General features: G+C 44.5%; 1 protein-coding gene across 1 annotated transcript in view; it reads right to left on the bottom strand.

Moving 5' to 3' along the window:
* Window positions 1-17,701, bottom strand: part of LOC112458390 — an 87,291-nt gene that overhangs the window by 65,429 nt on the left and 4,161 nt on the right. Inside the window, exon 2 of the mRNA XM_025021999.1 lies at window positions 211-523. The gene's annotated coding sequence lies outside the window, so the exon portion shown is untranslated. The remainder of the gene's footprint in view (window positions 1-210; window positions 524-17,701) is intronic.

Here is a 17,701-nt window from a genome sequence, read left to right as displayed (position 1 = left end):
TAGTCCCGTCTTACATTCAGCTAACAATGTGGTGCATAAAAAAATTCGTCGAAGAGAAAGCGACGGAATACCGCCGGTTTTGTCAGATCGAGAGACTATACAGTTCACGAAGTAGGGATACAATGTGAAACATCAAGTGCGTCCATAGTGGCGTGCAGTGGCAGTGTTGGATGACGACCGACCGTAAAGCTGATTGTAAAAGGATCTTACACAGAAGAGGCTCGGTACCGACAACCGAGAGATAGACACAAAATCCGAATCGTTATCCGAGGGTCGCGTCACACACGGAGAAGAGCGAGGTGATCGACGACGACGACGGCGACGACGGCGACCAAGTTCGACGAGGACGACGAAGAACGACGGGCACTTCGCGCCGCAGCAGGCCGATGTTCTCCACTTGATGTGTCCACGTCCATTTGTGGGTCCCGACGGCCTCGAACTGGTCTCTTATCCCTGGTATCGCCCAATCAAAAAACCGGCAGCGTACCGCTAGACGATTGGTCGGACACGGCCACCGTGAAGACTGCAATTGGTCAACCGGCCCGAGTCACCCATGGTTACCGTTTGCATCAACAATATCTACGGTCGATATTACGCGGCTTGCTATACCCGGCCCCATGTATGTTCTCCTCCACGTTCAGCGGTCCCGCACACAAGTCGCGATTAACACCTACGTAACCCCCAGAAGGGGGCGGAATTCTCGAGGGCAACCTCTTTTCTTCTACCACCGATCTCCCCTGTCGCACCACGAGCGACCCCTACCCTTCGCGACCAGCCGGCGAAGGGCTTCGAGAAAGTCGAGGGCAACCGCCACCGTCGGCCAAGAATTGCGAAAAGCCAGCACCACGACGTGGCACCCCAACATCTCGCGACGATTATTTTCCAAGCTAGCTCGCAATCTCCTTATCGCGGTGGAAACCCATCTCGGGTATCGCGACGTGCAGCCTGCGCGATAGAGGAATGTATTTACGTAAGGATAATCTTGGCAATTAAGTCGGAGCGACAGGCTAAGACTCGAAGGATCTACCGGTGCCGCTGAATCCTATTTTCATAAAGGGAATCCTCCGCTTAGAGCGTTCGTTGTACCGTAGACTCGCGCTTTGTATCAAAGCTTGTATCAAAGACTCGCATTTAGGCTGCATCCTTTGTACGCGAGCGGATGTCGATCTTATCCGGCCTCTACGAATAATACTTCTAACAAGCTATGAGGAAACGATAGTTATATATTTATGATCCTTGAAAGATATTTTTAACTCAAGTAGTAATTTAAAAAATACATTATTTTAATCGAAATAAAGTCATGATTGCTTGATAATAAAAAATCGGTATAACATAGCGAGTGTACGCATAGAATAAACATAGAATAAAAAGTTAGACACATTCCATGAAACGTGGAAATTTTCGCTATCGCTACCAGTTTCCGTTCCGTGCCATTTTGCACACATATATACGTAATCTCAGTTTCGAAGTGTCGCGGAAAACGGCTTCGTCTTCGAAGTCTAATTGCCACTTTAGCGATTGTTGGGTTAATGGTATTAGCTTCGGCTCTGGCTACGTCCCAGAACTCACTGTCAGCGCTTCGAACAACGTTCGGTCTTATTTTGAATTAAGCCGTGCGATGGAGATACAACGAGCGCTGTTAACGTTAATTGCTAATTTCGCAACGTACGGCCACAAGCGCGAGTATAAATACCCAATTGCATTTTCTCATAAAACGAGCGAAACACCATTCGGTGTTGCATGCGTTTCCATCCCGCATATCAAGTAGATTTGGCAGGCAATGATATTAGCGTAACTACGCTAATTGTATCGTAAGTTGTATCATCTTCGCGATATTGCTGATCATTTGTGCCTCGGAGAGAAGCTTGTAAACTGAATGGATTTTATACCAGAAAAAAGTCTCACTCTACAAATACATCAAGTTTAATAATGAGCCTTGTGCTTTATATCGGCACAATGATTCTTTGTGTAAAAGCACGAGGTGATACGGCGTCTGAAGATCTTATTACTGATCCAAGGATTGAATGCAGGACGGAGGCAGACGCTGCTAGACGTCGCTTTACCATCTTCTCAGATCGACGAACATTTGTCACGCGAATCGTCGACGTGCCTCTTCGCGCCATCGAAATCCACCCTGAAGACTCGGAGGAAGCAGTTATCGAGCACGACCCGCAGTATTATTCGCGACTTTGGAGAGGAACCAGAATGCTCGTGGCGAGGGCGCGGGCGGAGGAGGCCAAACCGGGCATGTCCCCGTTCGACGTTCGATTATCCGCGTTATCGATCCCTCGGTCCTTCTCGTACACTCAATTCCTGTACGACGAAATGAACGCGGATGTGAGAGACATCCGACGCGGCGGTTTTCCCGCAAACGCGATGCGATATGTCACAGCCCGCCCGTCAAAAAATCTCATAAATTAAAAAAAAAATTCACTCCGAAATAACTGAACGCGAAAGTCGGTATTATATTTTTACAAGAGTTTGTTAATGAATATTATTTGACAAAAAAAATATTTTTAATAAAAGTCATCACGTGATACTGTATATCATTTTAAGCTGTCAAAATTCTCAGGCTGTGCGATGTTTAATCGGAATTCAAATTCAACTGATAAGCACAGCAAATATTGCGGCAGAAAGATGACGAATCATGAAATAATTAAATATTCGTTTCTAGCAATCGATACCGAAATGCGAAAGCGGCACACGATCCGGTGGAAGAAAGGCGACGTGTGATAAATAATTCAGAAATTAGATAATATCGTGCACGTTGCTCGTTCCGCGGAAACTGGTTCGATTGGTTCGCCTTGTTTTTTAAGAGGAAACCGTATTACCCGACACGCCAACCTTGTTGTCCTGCACAATGCGAACGAGTTCGCCAATGTCATTTGTCAATTAAGCCCACACGATCGCGTATCTTGTGGGCTTGTACCCAACCTAATAAAATATGACAAATGTCTGCCCGTCCAAAACGAAGCTGCTTCGAATTTCTTGTCCTAAAATAATATCAATTTCCAGACGTTCTATTTTTGTATCGGACTCGAGCATCCGAACTCGATTCAAACCAAGCTCGAGTAAAATTTGAGGGTTACGTAAAAAAAACCTAAACGATACATACATTTATTTTTTATCAGGATATATCATAGATATTATTAACGTTTATCTAAATATAGAAATGTGGTGATCCATTAAAGTTTAATCAATCTTTCCTCTAGAAATAAGCCCCATGTGTACCGATGTTAACGATATTATTATTAGTTTACTGACTCTTATCGAGTTATAGTGGCGCGACGCCCGATCGGATTATAAAAACAAAATTAAGGCATCACGCGAATCACGGTACTACAGGCACTAAGGCGAGATTCACTTTGACGATGACGAACGACCGACTGTGAAAACATTTCCAAACGCGGCACGACAAACTCGGTAAATTACGCGATGCATTTTCTGCATGGAATCGGCCGGCGATAAATCCTTCGTGGAGCCTAAAGATTTTCATGTTTCTTATTTGCGAGTGCAACGCATCTTTCTGCGAAGCCATCAGTGAAATCACTTTACGCACCACCCTCGGAGAAAGCGTAATTGCGAAAGTTGGAGCTGGCGATAAAATTGTCGGAGCTTGTTAAAATTTTGCAGCGCAATCGTAGGAAAGTTGACAATTGTAAACGGGTTCAAGAAATACAAAGTATATTGGTATAAATGTGTGAATTGTAGTTACATGTTGCGCGCTTATAAAGGCTTTCACTCATTAAAAAGTAAATTTTTATTTATACATGCTACATTATCATTCTCTTTTTTTCTTGAACTTTTTATTAAAAAAGAGAGAAATTCATCTTTATTTATTAGGAGGTGGATGCTGCGCGGTAAACGATCCTGAGAAGAAGTCGCGGAAGTGAGTTGCGAAGAGAGCGAAGAGACAACAATGTGGGATCAGTGGAGGCAGCGCGCGAAGAGAGGGTGATGACCGGAAAGGGTGAATGAACGGAAATCACGAGCGACTTCGTAGGGAAAGGGAGAGTACGTGAGAGAGCGGCAAGAAGACGCGAAGGAAGAGAGCCAGGAAGCGGGGAAGAAGAATTTATCGTTATCCAAGGTGCTTCGTTCCGTAGGCGTAAAAAACACAGGAGAAAACGATGATGCAACTCGGTCTTTTTCATGCGAAAAACCACGTGGCAGACCTCGTGACTGTGTCATGACAAAAAAGCACGCACGAAGGAGCACGCGCGACGGACTCAGTTATCGCGATGAAGAACATAAACGAAACCGGCGACGACGAACCTGGTGAAATTGATATCACAACTGCGATCAAGTTCCTCGAGACTGAAAAAGAATCGCTCGCTTGTCGATGCGTTAAATTTCTTAAAATTCCTGATTAACGTCTCCAGATTAATGGTTACGCGACGATCGACGTTTGTTCTCCGCGTCTGACGTCTGATGGAAGAATCGGATACAGGCCGAAAATGGGACTATCGAGTAAATAGCGTCGTAATAAACGAGTGGAATGTCCAGAGAGCGCCGGAGCGAGCGAAGAAGGATAGCCGCCCATCGCCGGTCTCGTTCCCTTTCATTTAACTCGCAGTCCTTCGACACCGCGGTCCCAGGATGCCCCCGGGTCGTGAGAAAGATTCCTCGGATCGTTTTCATCCAGGTACGAGGAAGGCGAGTACATTGCAACCGCGAGGACTGTTTCTTTCCATCTCTCTCTCCTCCTCTCCCTCTTCGCCTCTGTTCCCTCTCCGCCCCACCCTCGTGCCCTCGTATCGGCGACGATTTTTTCTAGCTTTCGAAACCGGCTCCGGCGCGAGGACAATGGTCTTCACCATCGTGCGACCGGGCGTTCCACGCGAAAACGCTCCCATCGTTCACGATCAAATGGCGGTAACCGCGCGGTTTCTTCGTTCCTTGCGGATCATTTCGCGCGAGCTACTTTCGCGAGGAGTCCTCCTCTCGGGCGGAGGCGCGTTTTTACCGCGAAACCTCCATTCTCGAGGAATTTATTGCCACCGGTTCGCCAACAGTTTCTGTTTCTTCGTAAACAGATACGACGGGTTGTCGTAATTAACCCTTTCAGCCTTGAGTCATATCTCAATACACCGGTATACACGTTGGAGCCGCGAAGATAATTCTATTACAAGTTTACATCAAAAGTGCTCGGGCGAGTTATACTCACTACGTTTGCGGTCTCCGGGAACGCGCGCTTGCGAAAGTGTGCATAAAGTAAATCGTATATCGTGTAACGCGTAATATGCGACTGAGAAGTGAGTGACTTATCCAGCGAATCCGACGCATTCAAATTCGTTAAAAGTGTAACATGGAAGTTACGGTAGAATTTAGAGGCCGAGATCTTCTCTAGTCGGTCCCGCCCAATATTTCTGGCACGCGCTCGTCATTGAATCGTGCCAATTCTCGGGTTTATTTTCGTGCCGATACGATATAAATACGTACGAGATACGATCGATATACACGATTTCGAGAAAGAAGAAAACGTCATGTTTATAAAGAGTAGACAAGATCCAACGCAATTTTCATTTTCAAATACCATGTAATTATAATGTTCGTGTTTCCTACTTGGTCAACAGCTTTGCCATTTACCGTCACCGATTTATCGCTTTATTATATTGCAGAAACGTGACCCGGAAGTTAGAAATCGATGCCTGCGAATTTTCTGTTAATGTTGTTTACGTTTCGTCAGCATCGTTATAGCCCCGAAGCAGCTTTCCGATGAATATAAAATTTACTTATCAGTATCAGTATTGACTTTTGCGACACTATCAACGCTACTCCGACAATTACGCACAAAAGCCGTTTCGCAATACTTTGAACGAAACGAAGTAGGCCATTTTTTTTGTCATGATTCAGTGGTGTTCAAATATTACACTTGCATTATACGAAAACGTCAGAGGTATTGTAAAAACAGTGATAACCAACAAAAAGATATTCCTTTCAAGATGAATGAAATTTGCATCGCCTTTCCTTTGATTGGAACGGTATAACCGTGAGAACTTGGCGTTCCGCTCGATGTACCGTAGAAAATGCGGGAGGCTCGGCGCTTCGGGCTTTCCTCGTGGCGAGTTTCTCCAACTTCGGGGAAGGAAAGTGTGAAAATGCCTGTCCCCCTCCCTCCAAGATCTCCCCCGTTCCCCCGTGCGGCAGCGTCGGCGTGCCGCGGCATTGACGAACTTAGAAGTTCCGCGGCGGAAATCTCGCCCGGACGGAACTTTCCTATTAACTCTTCTCTCGCGAAATAAGAGGAAATTCTCTCAGGATACTTCACGGCGGGGACAATTAGCGCCGTCGCGGGGAGAGAGGGGGGGAGAGAGAGAGAGGGAGAGGTGGCGTAGAAGATACTGTCTCTGTGCTTTCCACATTATCCCGGCGACCGTTATTAGTTGCGGTTATACCGAGCGAAAAAAAGCTGTGGCTAATTCTCGACTCGTCATCCAAATAATAATAACAATAATAATAAAAAATAATAATAATAAAGAGAAATGAAAAATCCCGATGTCGAATTACTAGATTCTTACGCAATCGAAGCCGCAGTCGCGAGTAATTGTTTTTCTTTTTTTTTTCTTTTTACTTACGGTAGATTCTTCGAGATAGATAGATACGCGTGAGATAGGCGACGCTTACTCGGCAATCGCGTTCAAATTCAACGGGGGGATTTCCTCGTACGTATATGAAGATTTAAAGCGTCTGCGCCTGATATCGCGAAACAAAACAAAACTACCGCTGTAATAATAAGGTATGCACAATGCACATGTATAAAATACGGAAAGCAAGCAGATGACGGTTTCCGAACGCCCGCCCACTACCCGAGGCGAATATTACTTTTCACTCGGGTGGATTGTCGATATTACAGGTATAAAACAATCGAGAGAGTCTGCGAAAGCGACGCAGCCCCCTCGCTGCGAGTCCGCGGCCTCGGCGGTTGTTAGATCGAGGGTAGAGAATAGTAGAGAGAGTGGTTATGGTAGTAGAGACCGTTCGTGGTATCAATATTTTAAGGGTGCACGTTCCTCCATCGATCGCAGCTTTTCTGCATAATTAATCGCCACTCCACCCCCGGCACGTCGACTCTCACCGTGCCCGTCGAAAGCGCCCGCACACGTGTACGCGGACACACGTACACACCACCACCGCCACGACCATTACCGCCACCCTCTTGCCTTCTTTCTCTCCCTCGGCCGCGCGTATCAGGCCGAACAACGAATCTCGGGGATCGAATCCGCACCACGACGGCAAGTTAAGTGGATTTCGATCGAATCCGCGGCACCGAAAGGTACCGGCGGAACGGAGGACGGTGAGAAAGAATTTCAAATGTTTATTCCTCTGCAAAGGTCCCGCGGGAAAGCGCCGGTAGGTAAGAGAGAGGCTTCGAGAGGAATGAAGATATTTCTCCGTCTCGTTTGCCGGAACACTCGGTTGCTGTTTCGTTACAAATGCATGACTTATCGCTTCGGAATAATAAAGTTCGGAAAAGCAGATAGCCCGTCCCAGTTTCCGTCCCAATCTCTCACCTCGAAAAGCGAGAGGCGGCTTATTCTCCACACTTAAATTGCCTCGGCGGGTATAATAAAGGTCAGTCCTTTCGACTGACGGTACCGATACTTTACGGAAATCTGCCGTATAAATCTAAATTCGCGCAAATAAGATCGTCGTCCACGGCGATGTATCGTCGACTTAAATCTCGAGCCATAATCTGCCGGGGCTAATCTTTCGAAACGTGGCTTTCGCAAAGAGAATTAAGATGTGGCGTGCGTTTTCATTATGCAATTATTTAAAAATTATAACCAAATATCACGCAACTTTACCTTAACCTTAACATAGATCTCTGTTAGAGGCAACTTTGTAAAATATGTAACTAATTTTGTACTTAATCCAGAGCAGCTTCCAAGAAAAGAACGTAAGTTGAGGTACTTTTCCCTAAGTCGAATTTAAGGCCTTTTCCGTTAATTTCCGCGATAAAATCCACCTCTTTTTCTATGCCAATATGAAACATTAAAGAAGCATTAAAGAAGGCGTACTTTGAAGATTACAAATATTTGACTAATGTAAGCAAACGTGAAAAGAGAGATGTTATAAGATCAACGTGTGGAAATTCATGCTGGATGGTAAACGCGAGCGAGACGGAAGAAGCTAGCCCAAGTTCAATATTTAAATCCGGATTATCCACAAAGGATAAATTCTGAAGACCGGGAGTATGAGCGATCGTATCCCATCCCGTCATAATCATTAAGCCGGATTTTGAGCCCTAACTAAATCGAGCTTGCTTCCTTCCTTCCTTTCCTCATACCAAGGAGGCGAGGTGCTTTGTGGGACAGTAATAGACTCGTGAGAGCTTCGCCATTTTACAAAAATACCTACAGATCTCATTTTCTCGAAATCTCGTTATTTTTAAAGAAAGTTATTTCCAACGAAATAAGCATGATGATTTCAGCTGCATACGATTATCATTTATAGTTTAAACTAATTATGTTTAACCTCGCAGTGCAAAAAAATTAAATACGCGTATTTCCTAAATTCAATTTTGCTTTTTTTAAAAAATTTAAAGGAGATGCATAATCGTATTAATTTCTGGTAAATAAAACGGACAATAAAACGCGCGTTCTTGAAACGTGAACTTTTCCACGTCGCAAACGTTGCAAAAAAAGTATCCCCAAGCTATGGACTATATGTGTCCGTGCATGCAACAGTGGAAACTATAATTACGCGAGAAAGAGGAAAAAAACGGCCGATCGAGAGGGCTTCGCGAGGGAGGTAGGCGCGAGAAACGCACGATAAGAAGGAGACAGCACCGAAGGCAGAGGCCTAGCTGGATAGAGAGAACGACTAGAAGCAGGGGAAGGCAATTGTAAGAGGAGGAATACGGGGAGAGGAGAAAACGTTTAGAGGGAACACAAGTATTGGAAAGAGCGAAACCGGCAAGAATGGCAAACTACTGTGGGACCATGCATCTGTCCTAGCATATTTGATATTCCTCCTCTTTTCACCCTCCCACAGTCCTATCCGAGCTCTCCCTCGCCTCCTTCCCCTCCTCCTCTTCCTCCTCCTCCTCCGTTCTCTTGCATCCATATCCGCGGCTTTAAGTTCGTGTCACGCAGCACGAAATCCTCCTCGCCGAGTCGAGCGCACCACGAGGCGCAAAAATCTGCGAGGGGGAAAAATATTAGAGACGACAGATAATCACTTTGAATCATCCTAAGTGTCTCTCCTTTTACGGCGAAACAGTAAATTTCGCTTTACGTTTTTCGTATTTATCAACTAGACTTTTGCATTAGAATATTTCTCATCGGTCGTCATGGAAATATATAGCGGGTGTAAATGTTCAACGAGGCACGACACAACAGATGCGTGAAATTATGTAATTGTCGTACATACGCGAGAAAATAATACCGTAGGATAACAGCAGACAATTATACGTTATTACGTGTATGCCGGTCACGATTTAGAGACACGGCTCGCCGCCTCGTGTCGTTCATTTTATTTATTTTTAAAAGAAATTTATGCGTCTCTCTCGTCCAAGCGAAATGCGCAACGTTTAATGCGGGATTACTGCGTCGTTGGGTCGTTTTAGCGCGTGGCAAATTTTCATCCGCTACCTATTGCAACGCCGCCGCGAGTCTTACCGTCAAAGTAATTTACTTACTGCCAAAGGACGTGGCTCGCGCGAGCGACACACTCGACCCGAGCAAGGATTCAGGCCGCTTGAAAATTTATGAGAGAATATTTTCAGGTAATCGTGAGTACGCCACCGCTGCGCTGTCGCGTCGACGTCGACGCCGGTGTAGACGGCGCGGCGTAGAAAAAAAGGCAATCCGCTAAAAAGTCGATCTACTCGACGGAAACGCGTTTCCCACGCCGCGACACAGACACGGTTGCAAATCACGTGATCTCGCTGTTGCACATCATAAATTAAACGCGCAGGTGGAGGACGACGCGTTACGTGTAGGAAGGATACAATGTAATTTAGTGTTACATCAAGCGCAGCGGGCGTACGACGATCGATCGACGGGGGCAATGAAAAACGCCCGATTCCGACGAATGTAAATTATTAACCGTCTTGTTTTCAGGGTATTCCCGCGATCGGAGGGAACTTTTGTTTCAAATGGAACTCCTAATTACTAGCCGTCGCGCCGCACTGTAGTTTCGTCTCGCAAACGCAAGGCTCGCGCGTAGGCGGCCGATGTAATGTAATTAGCTGGACGCATCGAGCTGGACGCATCGCGTGGGAGGCGAAGGCGAGCTTAGTGGGACGATGTACTCGTGATGTACTCATTAGATCGTAAATGAATTTGTTAAGCTTCTTCGGTTCAACCGTAAAATTCAAAACGTTACCATTGTTTACGCATCCCCGACTCATTTGAGCCATAATGGCAAAGCTGGTAATAAAAATCAGATTTTTCCATATATATTACAACATTTCTATATCTTTGGTAGTTTTTCTCAGCTAGAAATTAGTTCAGCACGCCACTGCTGTTGTAAAAAATTTTAACGAGGACGTGCGATTATGTGTGTTAATGAGCGTCGCAATTAGAGACGATATAAGTGGAGGATGGCCTGAAACCGTATGACTCGCCCAACTGTGTCGAACGATATACCCGTATCTTTTAAAACTGCTCCTATATAAAACTGCTTGTCGATGCGCGACGCAAGCGCGAGATATGCCCGTGCGTTGATGTCACCCGAATCAGAAGTATTTCGAACAAAATAATATATATACAAAATAATATTTTACTAATCGTTTAATTTAATATCTTATCAATTGTGTAGTGTCGAATTATTCCATTTTTCAAGGTTCTACAAAGAGAGACGAGCACGCTGAGAGAAAGATGATTTTTCTTTCTACAGATTTAAAAATAGTTTTCCTCGTCCTTTACAAAGCGCTAACTTGCATGGAAGTGAGTACATAAAAAAATTTTAAATTCTATTTGTCCGTCGCGGAACTGACAATTGGATGTAACATTGAACGTTGCGGATCCCCGACACATGACCGTGACGATGCTTCCCCACGTTGCTGGCAGCGAGTCGCACACGTCACCCTTAATAATTCACGAACGGCTCTATCTTCCACCGCGAACTATTCCCGCTCGAGCCCCTTCGAGAAGGGGAATACTCGTCAAAGGCTCGTGAAAGTCTTAGCGAAGCACGCAATAAGAAGAACGAAGACGAGCGGACCCAATGGAAGATCGCGCGTAAACGGTGGACCGCAATGCGGAACCGACGCGTGATTTCGTCCCTCGACCCTCGTCGCTATCTTCGTCCTGAGATCTTGCTGCTGCTAAACCGCGAATATTACACTGCGATTAAATTAAATCGAATTTTTTATTTTATCGCTCAATAAACCAAAAGCGATTTATAATCCGCGGCCTCACGTAGATATTTAAAATATATACGAATACCTATAGTATTAAAAAGAGAAATTATGGCAAATAATCGAGGATTATCTGGCGCTTTTGTACATAAATCAGAACCGTTTGTACATAAATCAAAAACATGAAAAAATATAATTTCCCATCATAAGAGTGGACATAAGAATGGACATTGCAAAAATTAGTAAAGTGTTAGATTAACCCCGTAAAAATAATTTTTCGTAGCATTTTGAGTATTTTTTAAATAAATAATAATCTTCTGGGCCTTCCCATCCAGAAAGAAAAGAAGGACTAGAGGCCCTTTACAGATGTGCAAAGCTGTGCGTTTTCAGTTCGAACTTCATTTCATAAGAGGGAGTACACGGAGCATCAAAAAGTCGCTTTGCATATATGCAAAGCTGCGCACTTAAGGGTTAAAATATATGCATGGGACACATCTTTTTCTCTCGCAGATTCGTAGACTCGGATCGATAACAAGGAAAGGAGAAAAACGAGAGGAAACAAGAAGAAGAAAAGAGAGATGATGGGGAAAGGAAGAAGAATCATTGCAAGAAGTCAGAATACTTTTCTCTTCTGATATCCTACCGGACTATTCAAGTGCGATCAAGCTACGAAAAGAGGGGCTGGGGAATTTAACCCTTCGCCGAGTGGATCCATTCCCAGCGAAGAATTCCACTTCGATTCGCTCCTCCCGTAATTCGATTCATTTTTAATTCGGGACTAATCGCCCTCTCGGGACTTTACAATTTAATTTACAGACATCGTAGATAAGGAGTTTCTCAACTTGAGTTACATAATTCTTTACAATTCGTGCTTGTCCGTCAATATATAATCTCTCGTCTCGTATAACTAAAGCCCGTCTAACTTCGCCTTTCTCTATCCGAAGTAAGAAGTACAATGAATACAGCGGGATCATCCTTCGGCATGTTTCCCAATTACGGCATTCGCCTTTTGTTCTCACGAGTGCGGTTGTTGAATCCCGTTCGTTGTTAAATCCATGCGCACGGAGCGTATACACGACTATCGGCCGAATCGTGAACATTACAAAGAACATTACAGAGAGAGAGAACATGGTAATCGAGACGCTATATTTAAAGACGTGTAAAGTTGGCAAAAGGGCAAACAGCACTAAAATAACTGGAGGATACGAAGCGTCCTCATATATGCGTGTGTGTACTCGCAATCTCATTCCCATCGATTAACTTTGGCATTTCGATAGAAATTGTGGAACCGCGCTATCGAGGACACTCTAGCGCCTGTTATATATTCCCATACCGGTTGTATGTATGTACTCACTCTGCAGTTATGTAATTCTATGTGACATGACAAGATAGTATACCGTCTGGCTATGTTATAACGCTTCGTTAACGTTTCAAATTTAAACTTCGTGAATAAAAAACATTATTGAATTAAAATATTGTTCAACTAGAAAATAATGTATGATTATAATTAATAAGAATTATTGATAATAATTATTTACAATATCTGTCGTAACTTTATTTTAACAAAGTGTCACGAAAGAAGCGCCAGTTTCACTATATAACTTCTTATCTGTGCTTGTCCCGCGCTGCGAGATAAAATAATTTACATTCAAGAGAGATAACCTTTGAAATAAAAAGTGTTTAAATGAACGCCGTTTAGAGGGAAAGTTTTTTTTTCCAGAATATTACGACACGATGGTGCTACTCCATGGTGCTATTCCACTAATACTAGCGATCTAGCTTATCTAAAAGCAGAGACAAATCCTGATCAGATATAGCTACGGGAGTTGACCATTTAATTACTCCTTTGGAGTAACATAACACGCGATCACGCGAACTACATTTAGGAAACAAGCTCTGATTATCGTCGAAACGAAACTACGTAAGTCGGTATTCATGAAAGAATTAAGAAAGAAAAAGACGCGCATGTTCGGGAATTTATACAAAATTTCGCGGCGCACCGATGAAGATATGAACGGCGCTCGAGCGTCTTGTACAATCCTAAGAATTTGGACCACTTTGGACACGCCTATCGCGGCATTGCTTTTGGTTTCCGTGCCAAGATCGCACGCGGAACAATGAGAGTCGTACTCCGAGAAATCCTCTGGCACCGCTTGCTGCCGCAGCTGCTACGCTAACTTGTGAATTGAATACTATCCATTGATATTAAGTCAGTGAAGGTATCACAGCCGCGTTATATTATCAGCTTTTGGCTGGCGTTCTAACGCAAATTGGAGAAATGTGCCCTACGATTCTATTATTAAATTTATAAAGAAAGTATCATACTAATGTACGTTTGTCGCGCTGCGAAGAAATATTATTCTCGTTTATCGCAATCGGTAATACAGCTGCGTTAAAAGATGTTGCGGCGGACCGTCGCTCTCCTTTCCTTCGGCTCGCATCGCGTGCATTAAGAATGACGTGAACGAAAATCCGGTGCAAGAAGAGGTGAAAGCAAAAGTTTCATACGTGCAAAAAGCGAGAGGAGGATGCGTTCCCAAACGGGTCACCCAGTGCCAAGTTCAAGGTCGTGTAACATGTCAGATCAGGCTTTCGCATCGGACGCATTTGCATCGTGATCACAAGCCCGTGACACTGGAACGCCCACGTGTGGAATTCGAGGCACAAAAAGCCGAAAAATATTCCCGGGAGCTTCAGATTTATTGATAAATCAATTCCACGTAAAACAAGAATAACTTTTACTTTTCTTGATTAAATATAGTTATTAGATTAACTCTTTTAACGATTCATCTTTTTAATAACCGTTGTGCAATTAAAACTGTACAATTATTAAAAATTACAGCCGTGTCACGCTCGCTTAATTGTCATCTCGATTACGTTTAAATCACTTTGATTAATTAATAATGCGTAAAAGCAATTATAGCCGAGAATATATTTGCACGAATTATCCAAGGCCAAACATTTCCATTCATCAGCCTCAAACGCAACGTGGTCAGACGTTCGCCAGTACCGGAAGCGTTTAATTAAAGTGTATCGGAATGACAATAGAAGCGACAAATTCTCTCCTGACAACCTGCGAAGAAACATGCTTCCAATACTACAGCGCGTGTACTAAACGTTATCGATCCGGAATTCAACTTCATCGGCATTAAACAATTAATAGGGAAAAAAAAAATTTTATTTGACTAAAGTGACACGTACTTCTGACGAGGCATGCCTTATAAAACTGCTTCCGTAGACCGACGTCACGTTTGACGTGGCAAATTGGCCTATCAATTCAAATTAAGCCTAAAAGACACTCGTCGACTTTTTACGATCGCACCACCCATTAACCGCGATTTGCACGTGGCTCGTCTGACAGGCAGTTCCCAGAAGATACCTTGAGCAACAGCACCTGGCATGCAGGCGATTCGACCCGCGTAGTATGCCCACCGTGAACTCGTTACGTAAACCGACGACGCGAGAGTTGCGGGGCTCGACGTTCGGTTACAAGAGAGACGAGAAAGAGAGCGCGCGCGCGCGCTTAGGCGTTGATGCTCGATCTTCCTCGAGATTCCTGAGTCTCGAGTTCTCTTACCTGCCCGAATGGTTAACTGGTTACGTAATCGGTGAGCGCTTTAAAACGATATACATCTCGCATGCCGGTTTCTCACAAACGTGCCCCCTCTCTTTACGCGCGTTTTTACGACGATGGGAAATGGAGAAATAACGGGGCGATAATGAGGCAAATAAGGATAATGAATAACATTTACGCACTCGCGGTAGCGGTAACGGACCCGATTGCCAATTACGTTAGCTGTGAATCGATACCAATTTCTTCGCGGTGCACCAAGCGCACCTTGGACGTTGCAGTTATTACGTCGGATCGTAAATCTCTTTTGCCGGCGAGGCGACGATCAGATTTAATAGCGCGCTCCCACATGGGCGTATTAATCCGGACGGACGGACACACGCGCGAATCGCACACGCCGCTTTCAAATCCCCTCAGCTAATCCCTACATGACGGCGATTTTTGTTTCAAAGCAACACGGCAATCACGGTATGCTATCAATATTGTCTATACGCTCTCGTATTATCCACGCTTGTAAAACATCTGCCAATACATCAAACTAATCCTTTTCAATTCGCACTTGACTCATACCTCGCTTGTACATACTTACGTCATGATTAATGAGATACAAAATCAGTAGCTTATTCAACAACGGCTTTGTTGAACATTTATGAGAGGCCCCGCGAAGACTTTCGCGTCGACAGATAAAAACTCGTAAAAATGTGAGCAGGTATGAACGACTGCGACGTGCATTGGCATAGATTGAGGACGCAGACTGCCGTACGGCGTTTGAAAACATCGCGATTGAAAGTGGAAACGCGACGCAATTAAAACGGCGTGGCGTGGTACTCCCTACGTCGATAAAAATTCCATTCGACGTCGCAACTTGCGAGAGGCAAGAATTAACAGGGCGAATAATCTCGTAACCTCGCGAATTCCATAAGAGCGGCGGCAGGCGGCATCGCGAGGAAGAAGGAGAAAAAGCGACGAAGAACTTACGCACACGCGTGGCGCGTGTGTCACGCTCGGTGTGCGTATGCGTGTATGTTTCATGATTCGCCGCGCTCGCGAGGAGGACCTAGATAGATCAACACCGGCGGCAACGGCGGCACAACCGCTGCATTCCATCCGTCGTAAAAGTGCATGCGGAGCCCCAAGGACTACGAGTCGGCGGGACGACTGCTAAGTAGAAGGAGGAGAAGGCAGAGGAACGTGAGAGAAGGCGAAATTCAAAAAGGGAAACTCCGCAGTAGAGGGACGCAACGAGGAATGTCGGCGTTGTCGCAATCCTCTTGGGCAATCCCTCTCGAGACGTATTCCACCCTCCCGCGTGTCGTCGCGGAACTAATTACGAGCATCGTCGCGTCGCGAAATTAGTTTATTAAAAAAAAAATCTGTATTAAAACGTAAATGTCGCGAATTATTGCTGCGCGAGTATTTTCAATAATAATTTTTGAGTGACTTTGGATGACAGTTCTGACAGTAAAGACAAAGTGATCACCGTTAATTAATGCGCGTCATTGTTATGTGAATTATTCGAACCACTCTGACTTTCAATAACTCGTACATGAATAGCTAAATAGGGAGGTAATATCGCTTGGCCGCGCCGCGCGCTGACGCAAATAGTGCGCAGCGAATAGATGTGCAATCACGATCCGTGCTATTAATGAATTCTTGCCTGTCATTGTAAATAGATGCACGCTGATTAATATTCTTATAAGTGGAATTGTAAATAGGATAGAAATGAACGTAAAGTAATGCTTCACAGATGTTGCGCAGTCTCTGCGGAGATCTGACGAGGCATTTGCTTATTTATCAGGAGAGACTCGAAGAGCGAAGATGTCGAATAAATTAAAAAAAAAAAAGATGAGACAAAGAGGAAACGGAATAGCGAAATGTATAAAGCGAGTAATTTGAACAGCTGTCGAGGTTAACACCTTATCGGGTTGACTACATAGTCTATCCTATTTTAGCTCCGTGTCATTCGCACAAAGCGATTTCACTTTACTTTAGCCGCCCGTTTTCCTCGGAACAGATGGTTAACTGGAACGCGACGAAAGTGTGCGAATCGATGACACGTATCATTTTACCACCGCGGTGTACGAAGAGCGCATTCGCAAATTGTCACCGTGTGGAAAATTCAATTAAAAGCCGGATATTTATGACTTTGCGGACACGAGCGAGTGAAAAAATAAAATATAATCTGTCGTGGGCTTGGCTTTACCACATTTATCGCCACTTTAATTTCCCGTAATTGCCTCAGTAATACCTCGGATATCGTAAATAAGAATCGGAGGGAGAGACGTATTACTAAATACGCTACAGTTATTCGGAATAACAAGTCCCGCGACGCATCGAAACTAAATCAATTAGCGAGTAAATAATTCTCTCATTTTAAGAAAAAGAGAGACAGAGAGAGAGAGAAGAAAATCGAACGTAATCAACTAAGGAGAGGAGAGGGGGAGTTGAGAATTACATGGTTAATTTATCGCTCGACGAAACACAGTTCGCTAGTTACGGAAACAAAATATCTCGTTCCGCTCGTGAAAGAGAGAGAGATCCTACGCGAGCGGGAAGTTCTATTTTGCCGATATCTAATTAAGAGTTTCGCCATCCATCGCGCGCGAGATAGCAGAACTTCTCGTCGTTTTATTGAAGTCGCGGAGTCTTTCGCAGCGAATAAAATAAACCATTAATTTCCGCCTTTTTTGCGCGAAAAGCTAAAATATCCGAGAGACGTTTCTTCCCTCGTCTCTTAATCCGCCGGCGCGCGCGGTGCGGAGCGGCGCGGGCGGTCCCGCGCGTTTGTGTACGGTACATCCGCTAAATAAATAATCCGACCG

The sequence above is a fragment of the Temnothorax curvispinosus genome, unplaced genomic scaffold (assembly GCF_003070985.1).
Source record: "Temnothorax curvispinosus isolate PA1 unplaced genomic scaffold, ASM307098v1 QBEX01008837.1, whole genome shotgun sequence".
In the NCBI taxonomy this organism is placed as follows: Eukaryota; Metazoa; Arthropoda; class Insecta; order Hymenoptera; family Formicidae; genus Temnothorax; species Temnothorax curvispinosus.
This window is presented reverse-complemented; position numbering and strand designations above follow the sequence as displayed.